The sequence below is a fragment of the Ictidomys tridecemlineatus genome, chromosome 5, assembly GCF_052094955.1.
Source record: "Ictidomys tridecemlineatus isolate mIctTri1 chromosome 5, mIctTri1.hap1, whole genome shotgun sequence".
Classification (NCBI taxonomy): Eukaryota; Metazoa; Chordata; class Mammalia; order Rodentia; family Sciuridae; genus Ictidomys; species Ictidomys tridecemlineatus.
The window spans coordinates 63258711-63269993 of NC_135481.1; the positions used below are offsets into that span (position 1 = coordinate 63258711).

Sequence of the window (11283 nt, forward strand, 5' to 3'; positions counted from 1 at the left end):
ATCTGTACATTACTATAACATATTTTAAAACACATCAAATTTAAACTTGTTTTATTATAATACAATATTTTGCATTCACTCTACCTTGGTCATATCCAGAGTTGTGTGGAACACCTGCATGCTCATTCTGTCTTGTTTTCTTTTGTGTCTCACTATGTTGCCCAGGCTGACCCTGTACTTCTGGGTTTCAGTGATTCTCCCACCTCAGCCCCCAGAATATGCACACTCCTTTCTGTCAGTCATAAAGGATCACAAGTCATGTGTTTGAGTTTGAATATACTCAGTTCAAAATGCCCTCTAAAGAATTTTAAAACTAGTGGGATAAAGTTCAATAATGGCAAAAGCACACACGTATGTGTGTGTGCGCACGTGCACACACACACAAACACACAGAGGAAAAAACAAGTTATTCAGCTCTGCCTGACCTTGGGTGAGTTATGTAGTCTCTTTGGGACTCAGTTTCCTCATACTAAAATGACAGGGTTGGGCTAGCTGATCATCAAGCCTCTTCCTGCCCTGACATTTAGTGACAGGGCTGGCCCTGTGGGGAGTATCAGGTTATGGGAGAGGCAGATCTGTGTCAGTCAGCAGGGCATCTCTGTTATTAGAAAACCAAGCAGAGAGCAGTCCTAGTCCAGATGAGCAGGAGGACAGTGTGCACTACAATAAATCCTAGCATCTCTGGGGGCAACGCTGGCACCAGTCATAGCAATGGAACATGAAGGCTTTGGAAATCTTTAGAAGGGATCAGAGGAAGACAGCATAGGATTAAAGTGCTGGAAAATGGGTCTTCTGAGAAATGTTAAAGAAATAGAATTCCTTAAGCTAGAGACGGTCACATGAAGATGGATCTAGCTTTGAGTTCCTAGCGTTTGAGCAACTGTTTTGTAGGAATCCTGGCAGTCTTAGGCAAAGCTCTTTTTGTTGCAAGGAACAGAGACCTACTCAAGCTAAGGCCCAGAAATCCACAAGTGTAAGTGAAACTCGTGGGAACAGACAAACTGTAGGGAACTCAGACATATCTCTCAGGGGCTTTGTGTACTAAGTGTCCATCCTGCCTTGTCCCCCCTCTCACCTCTACCCCCACCCCTGCCAAATCTGTGCTCCACTCTGGCACTTCTTACTTCTGGCTTCCACTTCACCATAAGGTCCACTTCCAGATGGACAGACAATACGGCCCTCACTCCATACCCCACACACAATTCCTTAGCTGCAATGACCATGGCCAACTGAACCAGTCCCTTTTCAATTCTAGATTCCCCTGAGAGGATTTATTTACCCTAGCTGATCTTTTTGTAGCAAGCTGGCTAGCTAATAGATGGGTCACCGTCAGGTCAAGGCCATCCTGGGCAGGTCATATGTGAAGATGGGATGTGGGCAGGTGCTATAGGACATGGCTGGGTGGGGCATGACAACAGGTCAGACCAGCATGTGGGAATTCTGGCCTGATGAACACCTTCAGCAAAGGGGCCAATGTCTTAACCCCATACTGTCTGAGAACAAAATAAGTCTGATCCTATGCTTTTATATGGGAGCTTTTAAACACTCCTCTTTTTTTTTTAAATATTTTTTAATTGTAGTTGGATACAATACCTTTATTTATTTATTTATTTTTATGTGGTACTGAGGATCGAACCCAAGGCCTCACACATGCTAAGCGAGCCCTCTGCTGCTGAGACACAACTCCAGCCCTAACACTCCTCTTTTTAAAGCTTAATTTCTCCATCAGAAATGTCTGATCTTTGCCAATTGGAGATCAGCTGGTTGAAGGCTTTATAAAGCACCAATTAACCATGGAAAAAGTTTCACCACTTTCCAGAAGATACCAAAAACAATCCAAAGATCTCTGGACCTTCCTGGGCTGGCTTGACCTATTTTTATCCATTTCAAATATCCAGTTTCTACTTGCTTCATTAAACCAACTTGCAGTCCAGTATCTTTGAGTAAACATTCTCCTGTTCTTTGGTGCTGCATCTGAATTCCCATCACCTTCCAGGACAAAGAAAATGAGACATTCGTGAACCAGTGGGCAAGATTCTTGTTTGGAGGTTTTTTTTTTTTTTTTCCTGCACTGGGTTGATCATACTACCAGCCTCAAATATAGACAGGCAAAAAATTCAATGACTTCAAATGCAAGGGCCTTGAAAACACAGACTTTAAATTAGAGTTAGGCTTCCTCTATCCAAAACACACCTACTCAGACACCTCACTATCTAAAATCAGACCAGAACCTAGGCATGAGCCAAGAGATGTCTAAGCAGCCAAAATTATCTAGATAGGCCCATATTGGTATATTTAAAGTAGCATATAATTCAAAGCAACTGTGTTCCCCAGAGGGCTGGATGGCCTGTTATTCCTTAAGAGAGACTGGATGAGTCCTACGGGAACAGCAAAGGCTACGTTCCTTGCTCGTAATCTGTTTACTTTTTGTTTACACAGAATCTCAACAAGTTTGCATATCTGGTTCTCAACCCAGATCAGACTAAAAGACGCAAATTATACAAAAAAGAAGATGGGTTATGAGGTTGCTACAGGTAAAATAGCATTCTTCCTGACAACTGGGAAAAGTAACTAGTGGCCATAAGAAAAGAGATGAAATGATAAGAAGGAGACCCACAAAGCCCACAAATGCAGCAATACAATGTCTCTCAAAGGTTTTGAAACTGGAATAACAGCACAATCACTGGTTTAGAATAATGACCCTACACAGAGCAAAGATGTTAAATTAAGATTAGTATGTTTTATTTTGAAACCTGGTGATGTGAACTTTTTCTTAGAAAAACTTCCATCTGAAAGGATTAATTTTTTCAAAATCTTTTATCTATCTATCTATCTATCTATCTATCTATCTATCTATCTATCTATCTATCTATCTATTTATATTGCACTAGGGATTGAACCCCAGGGTGCTCTACCTCTGAGTTATATCCCCAGCCCTTTTTATTTTTTGAGACAATGTCTCCTAAGTTGCCCCAGCTGCCCTGAACTTGAGATCCTCCTGCCTCAGCCTCCTGAGTAGCTGGGATTATAGGTGTATACCTGTAATCTGGTTTAAATGTGTTTAAAAGGATGAACCTTGAGCTAGCTAGAAAGCTCCACCATCCAGAAGGTCTGGAATTGTACTTGATAACCAAGGTTTCACCCAAGCTCTGGGTGAACCCTCTAGACTACTTCCTAAAGGACAGTCAAGCCCCTAGTCAGCCCGAGAAGTGCTGTGGCTTTGACTTATATACTATTTGGAATAAACGAACGGGTTTTAAGGAGGTTTTACTGTATTTGGTTTGCAGGCTTCACTTGGCAGCATCTCTTTAAAAAGGCTGCCTGCCTTTGAACTAATCCTCTATTTATAATCCAGCTGGAGAAAGGCCGCGGCAATGTATACACATTCCTAGAATTTACAGAGTGCTGCTCACGTCAGCCCTGCGCCCCCATCCAGAGCCCCTGCCTTGGCCCTCACCTCACCAGAGAGCACCCTGAATCATCTGGGGAATGTCTGGGTGCTGCAGTCCAGAGGCTGCCTGGCATGTCCAGGAAGGCCCCTTCCGCTCTGGGTTGGGGAGCCCACGGGACGGGTGGGGATGGGGCAGTTGCTGGATCAGGCTCAGTAGACACCATCACCCACTCCTGACCCTGCGCTGTGCGGACACCCCACCGACCGTCGGGGGGCTGCGGCCTGACGCTCAGCTTGCCTCCTCGAGCCGTTCCTTTCTTATAACTCACTCCCTCCCGAAAACGACGCCAACTTCACGTTTTCCTTTTTTCCCCCTCTCACACAAATTATTGCAAGTCATGGCAGGCTAAATATAGCCCCCAGTCTGTTTTCCAGATGCCGGGGCCTCCAGCCGCCTCAACATTTTCCTGATGTCCTTCCAGCAGCCTCTTTCTCTTGCTTTCCTTTCTCCTCCTGTCTCACCTTTTATATTTTATTTTTTGCTTTCCTGATACGCCTCTATCCCCCGCTTCCCAGGCTCCTCTCATCTTTCCTGCCCTTCCAGCTCAAAGGAAAGTTCTAGAGCAAGGCCAGAAGCCAGACAACCCCCTCTCCAGCCGTCCAGCGCGGTAAAGCTGGAATAAGGACATAAATAACCTAGAAGAGAGGCAAGAGACACTGGGGTCTCCAGGACCCTCAGGAATGAGCTCCCATGGTTCAAGCCTAACCCTCCCTTACTTGCTGATCCAGAGTCATTTAACCTCCTTCCTCGTCTCTTTCTTCCTGTTGGGTCCTGGGTGCCAAAGAGTGGCTAGACATTCCCCCCTTTTGACAACTTCTTGGGTTACTGGAAAGTGTCTATTGGGACACGTTTCAAGCCATCACTTTCTTGAGGTTAAATACTGTCAGTTCCTCTTGCCTTTCTTCATCAGACCTTTTTGTCCAGAGTTTAATTGTTTTCATGGGTTCTGTCCATGCCGTGTCCATCATAGGACGGGGAGCCGGGCCTGCAGCCTCTGCACTAATAAGGGCTTGATTCCTGCTGTGTGAGTGTGTTGGAGGATTTCCCTGATACTTCTTCCTCACAGACCCTTCTTAACCTCAACCTGATTAACATTTGGGGACATAATTGTTGGAAAGACTCTCCTGGGCATCTGGGGTGTTTAGCAGCATCCCTGGCCTCCATTCACTAGATGCCAGTAGCACACACACAAGTTATGACAACAGAAAATATCTCCAGACAGGGCCCAATATCCCTAAAGGCAGAGTCACTCCGAGTTGAGAACCACTAGCCCCGTGAGATAGGCAGACTAGCAAACGATTGTTACCATTCAAAGAAGCCCTACAACAGGGGCATAAACACAGGACTGCGCATGAATCAGAGGGAATTTGAGTTGTTCTGAAGGGTGGATACAAGTTTCCCACAGAGAGACGGCGTTGGAAGGAGGACTTTCCAGACAGAAAGAGAAACATGTGCAAGGGCACTGGGGTGTCACAGAAAAAAACAACAGTTGCCTGGCATGGCAGGTATCTGGGCAGGAACAAGAAATGAGGATGAACTGGGTCTGCCCCCACTTCATAAAGGGCCTTGTGTGACTAGGAAACAGGGAGCTTTTTAAGCTGGGGAGCCTGAGGAACAGATGCATTTTTGGCCTGAAGGAACGGAGAGGAGGGGAAGGCATGGAGGTAACTCAGGAAGATGACCGTGCGCATTGAAGGCAATGGTGCTTGGAAAGGGAACAAAGGGGACAAGACTGGAGAGCTCTTTCTGAGACGGAACAGACAATAGATGTGGGGAAGGAGACAGAATAAAGTTGAAGGTGACCCCGGAGCCTCGGAGTTGATGGGGTCCTGCTGGGCCAGTTTTGGCATGGAGGCCTTTTTCCACCCTGGAAATGTTGTGGATTTCGGGCTGCGTCCACCTCCTCTGGGGAGATGAGGCGCTGGGATGTTTACGTTGGGGAGAGTCTTTCCTCCTTGTTTGCTTTTAGGTTAGGCTCATGGGAGGCATCTGGTGGGCAGAACCCAACCCTTAGGAACTGGGTTCAGGAACTGAATGTCTAGTTTTTCCACCAACCGCCTCTGGCACTCGAGTGCCTGAGCCTCAGTTTATCCATCTGTGATTGAAGAGAAACTCCCACCCCCAACCCGCCAGGATGTGGTGAGTGTGAATAGGGCTGTATCCGTGGGTGGCTCAGACCCCCGTGGGTACTTGGCAGGCAGAGCCTGCAGTTGGCAGGAGCCGTGCGTGGTTGTAATCAGGCCTGATGGGAAGGCCCCGACTCCACCGCGGCCTTGAGCGGCTGCCAGCTCTGTGACCAGGCCTGCTTCAGAACTTGCCTGCAAGTTTTTTTTTTTTTTCCAGTGTGTCTGGTTCCTACAAATGGACTTTCTAAAATCTTCTCAGGCTCCAAGAAGCCCCTTGGGCTATGCATCCCCTGTCCTTCATGATCCCCCGGCTCAGTGGGAAACCTGGAGATGATTCCACTCCATTTGGCTCCATGTAGATACTCCCCTTCCTTTCCTCACTGCCTTCCCATTTATTGTGAAAGGAAAGAATAGGAGGCTGGGATGGAGGCTCTGTGGAGAGGCTGGCCTGGCTAGCCAGTCACAATGACCTTGGGCCTGCTAGCTAACTCCTTTCCCCCGTGTTTACCCTGGACAGGCAAGGTGAGTGGATGGCACCCAGAGGCAAATGGTGAGTGCAAGTGTGCGTGTGTGCGCGCACGTGTGTGTGTGTGTGTGTGTGTGTGTGTGTGTGTGTGTTTTACTGCTCCTCACTCCCAGGAGCCTGGCGCTGATGGTGATGTCTCTCTCAACGCAGGAACAAGGGGTTGCATTGTTAGCTTGCCTATCTCTTGGTTTCTGATTCACCCTGGGCCACTGCAGCCTGAGCAGGTTCACAGCTGCTCAGGGATACACTTTCCAGCACATTTAGGACTTGGAACAGCCCCAGGTTTCAGGAACACATGGTGATGGGGGAGGGAGTGGGGCTCAAATAGACTAGGAAGGGGGAAGCAAGCTCCTTCTTTCTTTCTTCAAGATGAATCTCCATTTTCATCATCTGATAGCAGGAACAGCATGTGAGGACGGCGGATGAATTGCAAACCTGTGCAGGTCGGGGGAGAGGGCAGGCAAGTGGGGGGAGATGGGCAGATTTAGTTCATCCTGGCTGAGGTCTCCTTGTGCAGCCTGCTCCCCTCTGACTCGCAGCTCTCGCTCCAGTTACAGCCTCCACCCGGCCCCCCAAGCCAGCCAGGGACGCTCCAGTGTACCCCGGAAGTCGACCCCTGGAGTGAGTTTCCAATAGCCATGGCCAAGGGGGCGAGGGAGGAACTTTGGACTGTCCCTAAGATCTGGGGAGCTGGGGCTCATGCAGATTCCATCCCACAAAGCAGCGGTGTCCTTCCTCTTTGTTCCTGGTGGCTTTTTAAGGAGGACACAGACATGGAACTTTCCCAGCCTCTGCCATCTCCTCTCTTTCTCTGAGGCAAGTAACTGCCTCACACCTGACAGGAGCCAGGTGACATTGCTGTCTCTTGCCCATATTCCACCTCAGTCATGGACCCCTCCACCTAATCTCTGTTCACCAGGCATGGTCCAGGGGCTGGTTTTAGTTAGAGCAGAATATGGTCCCTGAACCCTGAGACCCCCCACGTTGATGGTGAATCCAAAGGAATGGGTAAGTCTTTAATGCCCGTGTGACGGGAGCTGTTGCAGGACAAAACCTGACCTGAGCACTCTCAGTGGCTCTGAGGGACCTGTGACAGGGACACGTGTCTACAGGCAGCCTTCCCCTCTGTCAGCATCTACCTGGGCAACCTGGAGCAGGCTTCTCTGTGTGCCACAGCCCATCCGTGGGGATGACTGCGGATGTTCACCTGCCTGCTGGGGTGGCTGCAAGATGCAAGGTAAACTGTGTGCACCACCCCAGGGCAACGTAGAAAGCCTGTCTGACTCTCAGATTGCTCTCGATGTGGTGACTGAGGATGGAGGACTGTCCCATAGGAGCCAGGATCAGAACAGGAAGGCTGATGTGCTGCTGGAGCTGGCTGCCCCTTCCGGTCCTGCCTGCCAGGGGCAGTGCTGCACAGAGCTGGCTTCTGTGTGGGGCTCGGAGCAGCTCCCGGCTCCCACCCAAAGCCCCTTTCTCCTGTGCTCTTGCAGAGCTTGCTCACAGGCTCCCATTCAGAGGCTGACTGATTGAAGAGGCGGCTGTGGGTCGGCAGTGTGACCTTTGGGCCCGCCTTGGTGGGTGAGTGAGTTAAGCCCCCAAGGCCCCTCCACCCCAAAGGGACCAGCCAGGCCCTGATTCTGCACAGATCTAGCTAGTAAGGTGCCATATGGCAGGGAGGACGGGGCTGAGGTCCTGGCTTTCAACCCCCATGGGTCACCCACCCCTTCTCTTCAATGTGCTCATTCACAAAGCCAGGCAAATAATCACCCTTCTCTCTTCGTGTGGATTAGAGGAGGGGAGGGGCGGAAGGTGAGTTTACAACTGACTCCATGAGAAAACAGGAGAGATCCTTGGTACAATCCAGTTGCCTTGTTAACAGTTTTTTGGTTTGCTTTTTGTTTTTGGTACAAGGGACTGAACCCAGGGGCACTTAACCACTAAGCCACATCCTCAGCCCTTTTTATTTTTTGAGACAGGGTCTTGCTAAGTTGCTGAGGCCGGCTTAGAACCTGCAAGCTTCCTGCCTCAGCCTCCCGAGCCACTGGGATTATAGACCTGCACCACTGCACCCAGTTGAACAACTTTTTTTTTTTTCAAAGATAGAATGTTCCATAGGGTGCACTGCCCAACTGGACAGTCACTAGCCACAGGTGGCTATTAAGCATTGCAATGTAGCTAGTGTCACTAAAGGATGAAACTTTTAATTACTTAATTTAATTAGGTTTAAATAGCCGCATGTGGCTAGTAGTGACATTTTATTGGACAGTGCAGGTCTAGTGGAGAGAGAATGCTGTGTCTTTGAGGCCACACAAACCCAGGTTCAAAGTGTGACTCTGCAATATATACTTGTTCCTGTGTGGCTGCTTAACCTCTTAGGACTCAGTTTCCCCACTATTTAATATACAGTTGAGTAAATAATACTAAGTGAGCCTGGTTGGGGACAGGCTACTGTGCAGCCAGCATCAAAACTAGAGTCCAGGTCACCGGCTCCAAGATGCGCTTACAGCCAATCCTCCTTCCCTGCCTCAGCCAGTGTGAGGGTGCAGGCTGCCAAGACAGGAAGGAGGATATAGGTCCAGACTTCTTCCCTGGCCTTGGCTGAGGGAGGCCGGTGTGCAGGCAATGTCTCCTCTCTCCAGTGCAAAGAAGAGTTGGCAGACCAGGTCCAGAAGTCTTGGGTTAGGCCATCAGGCATGGCTTTCAACTCTGTGGCCCTCAGATGAATCTTCCATGAGCAAGTGTCCCAGAGGGCGAGCCTGGACCCAGGCTGCATGGCGATGCTACCAGAAGGAAATGCCCTGCCCTGGTCCTCAGCTGCCAGCTTTTCCTCTAGACTTCTGCCCCTCCTGCCTTTCTTCCTCCTATACCTGAGCCCAAACTTATCTGTCCCATGTCCCATCCTGGTGAGAATCTGCTCATTATTTTCCCAAATGACAACTGCATCTCCGTGGTCCCAGGTACTGATGTCCTCCTAAGATCTAGTTTTGGCCTTTCCAAGAAGTGTGGACAGCAGGATAAAGAAGAGGATGTCCTGAGCCAGGTCAGCAGGTGAGAGGGGGGAGGGAGCGCATCCCAGGCTGCTCCGAGGGCAGTCACCTCCCCTGTCTTGCTCTCCAGAGCCTCTGAGGCAGCTACCTGCAAACCCTGTGCCACCATGCCAGGTAAGTGGGGGCTCCCTGGAGCAAGGATCTGGGCCCAGGACACTCAGCCGAGCCAGCACATGCTGGTCTGTCCTCAAGGTGCATGGCACCAACCGTTCATCTGGATGACAAGGTCCCCCTTCCCCAGTGAGGGAGAGTTGGCACACCTTCATCTCCTAGGGCCCACATGTCCTCGCCCAGTGTTATGTCACAATCCTGTAGTGAGAGGAAAAGAGCTCTGCCCCATCCATGGAAGGGGAGTTTCAAAAAGCTACCTGGTAACTCTGCATGACTCTCTCCCTCCTACCCACACTGAGTTATCATCATCATCATCATCATCATCACCACCGCCATCACTTTCACTTAGTAAAGGCCAGGTTCTGTGTGTGGAGCCTGCTTTATTACATCATCCTTACTCTGGCTCTGAGAAGTAGGTATCATGGTCCCTATTTTATAGATGGAGAAACTGAGGACCAGAGAAGTCACTAACTTGTCTAAAACCACACACAGCTCCTTTGAAGCAGGAGAGAGAAACAGGAGGCCCAAGATATCACTCTGTGCCCTGCACAACTGCCCAGGACGGAGGAGCTAGAGCGGGGAAAGGCTGGTGAGGTGGCCATCACAGGCCACTCCATAACATGCCACTGAGCCCAGAACATGGAGTCTGCCGCCTGGAGCAAGAGAAGAGTGGAGCTCGGTGGGAGTCGGCCTGCAGAGCTGCAGGAAAACCCCCGTAGAACCAGCTGCAGATCTTCTTTCCCTCCACTCCACCCTCATGGAGACTTTTCCTCCAGGCCAGCCTGTTCTGCTGGAAAAACAATCTCCCCTGCCTGGGGACCCGGGCGGCTGGGCTACCTTCTGGTCTGTCTTCATTCAGATCCATTTCTCTCCTCCCTGGAGCCGGGGGAGGGAGTCATGCTGGGGGAGGCACGGGTGGGGCTGAAGACTTCATCTGTCCCCCTTTAAGCCAAGCAAAGAAAAATAGCCTTTTGCCAGGATCTTTCATCTCAGTCATTTACTCTCGCAGATGTTTTCTGCAATATAAACAAGAAGCAAGGAATGTCGGGGAGGAAAGGAGGACGGGAGGCGGGCAGGAGGGAAGGAGAAGAATCAACAGCTTTGAAACCTGGGCCTGCAGAGGGCAGGAAACAGGACCTCAGCAGGGGCCCTGCTGCCCTGAGAGCATGGGCAAACCCGAGGTCACTGCACCAGGCCTAGCAGAGGGCGGCTGCTGGGGGTGTCTTTGAAAGAAGGCTCTGGAGAAGTGGGCCAGTGAGTGGTCACCCCAAACAGGCTCCCCCTGCCTGGGAACCTGCCCATGGGGAGACACTGCTGGGGTCTCGGCTTACCTGGAATGGCACCTGGCTGGGGCACACCCTTGCCCACCTTAGCACACCCCGAAGGCTGTTCTGGACTTCAGAACTCTGTCCACTGCCCAGATCTGCCAGCAAGACCAGTGGGAGGTGTGGCACCCACAGTGGCAATAAGGATTTGGTCATAGAGGGAGGAGGAAGAATCCTGAGCTGGGTGCTGGAGGGCAGGAGAAGCAGATCACACAGTGGGTCAAGAGCTAACCAGGAAGGCAGATGGCTCCCAGTTCCACATTTTGTGGGATTCCTATTGGTGTCAACAGCTAATAAGCCTGGGGTTGCAAACTCAAATGCCTCTGGGGACTGACCAGGAGCTCAAAGGAGTGACCCTGAAAGGGGACAGTATGAAGAAGAAAAGGCAGACCCATCTAGAAGGGTGGCCACCACTCAGCTTCGCACTACGAAAGATTCAAGAGAGCCCAGACATCCACAGCTGTGTATAAAGCTCCTGTTTTATTTTTGTTGTTGTTGTTGCTTTTCTTTTGGGGGGATACCGGAGACTGAACTCTGGGGCACTCAACCACTGAGCCACATCCCAGCCCTATTTTGTATTTTATTTAGAGACAGGGTCTCACTGTGTTGCTTAGCGCCTCGATCTGGCTGAGACTGGCTTTGAACTGGGGATCCTCCTCCCTCAGCCTCCTGAGCCGCTGGGATTAAAGGCAT

General features: G+C 50.2%; 1 long non-coding RNA gene across 2 annotated transcripts; it reads left to right on the plus strand.

The window, feature by feature from the left end:
* Positions 1–5714: 5714 nt before the first annotated feature.
* Positions 5715–11073, plus strand: LOC120886583 (uncharacterized). 2 transcript variants are annotated; one of them, XR_013438998.1, is made up of 6 exons: positions 5715–6100; positions 6474–6547; positions 6656–6725; positions 7598–7685; positions 9065–9268; positions 9705–11073. It is a non-coding gene; the product is annotated as an uncharacterized LOC120886583 (long non-coding RNA). The 2 variants fall into 2 exon arrangements; XR_005729629.2 differs by lacking the exon at positions 5715–6100 and having other exon boundaries at positions 6179–6547.
* Positions 11074–11283: the final 210 nt, after the last annotated feature.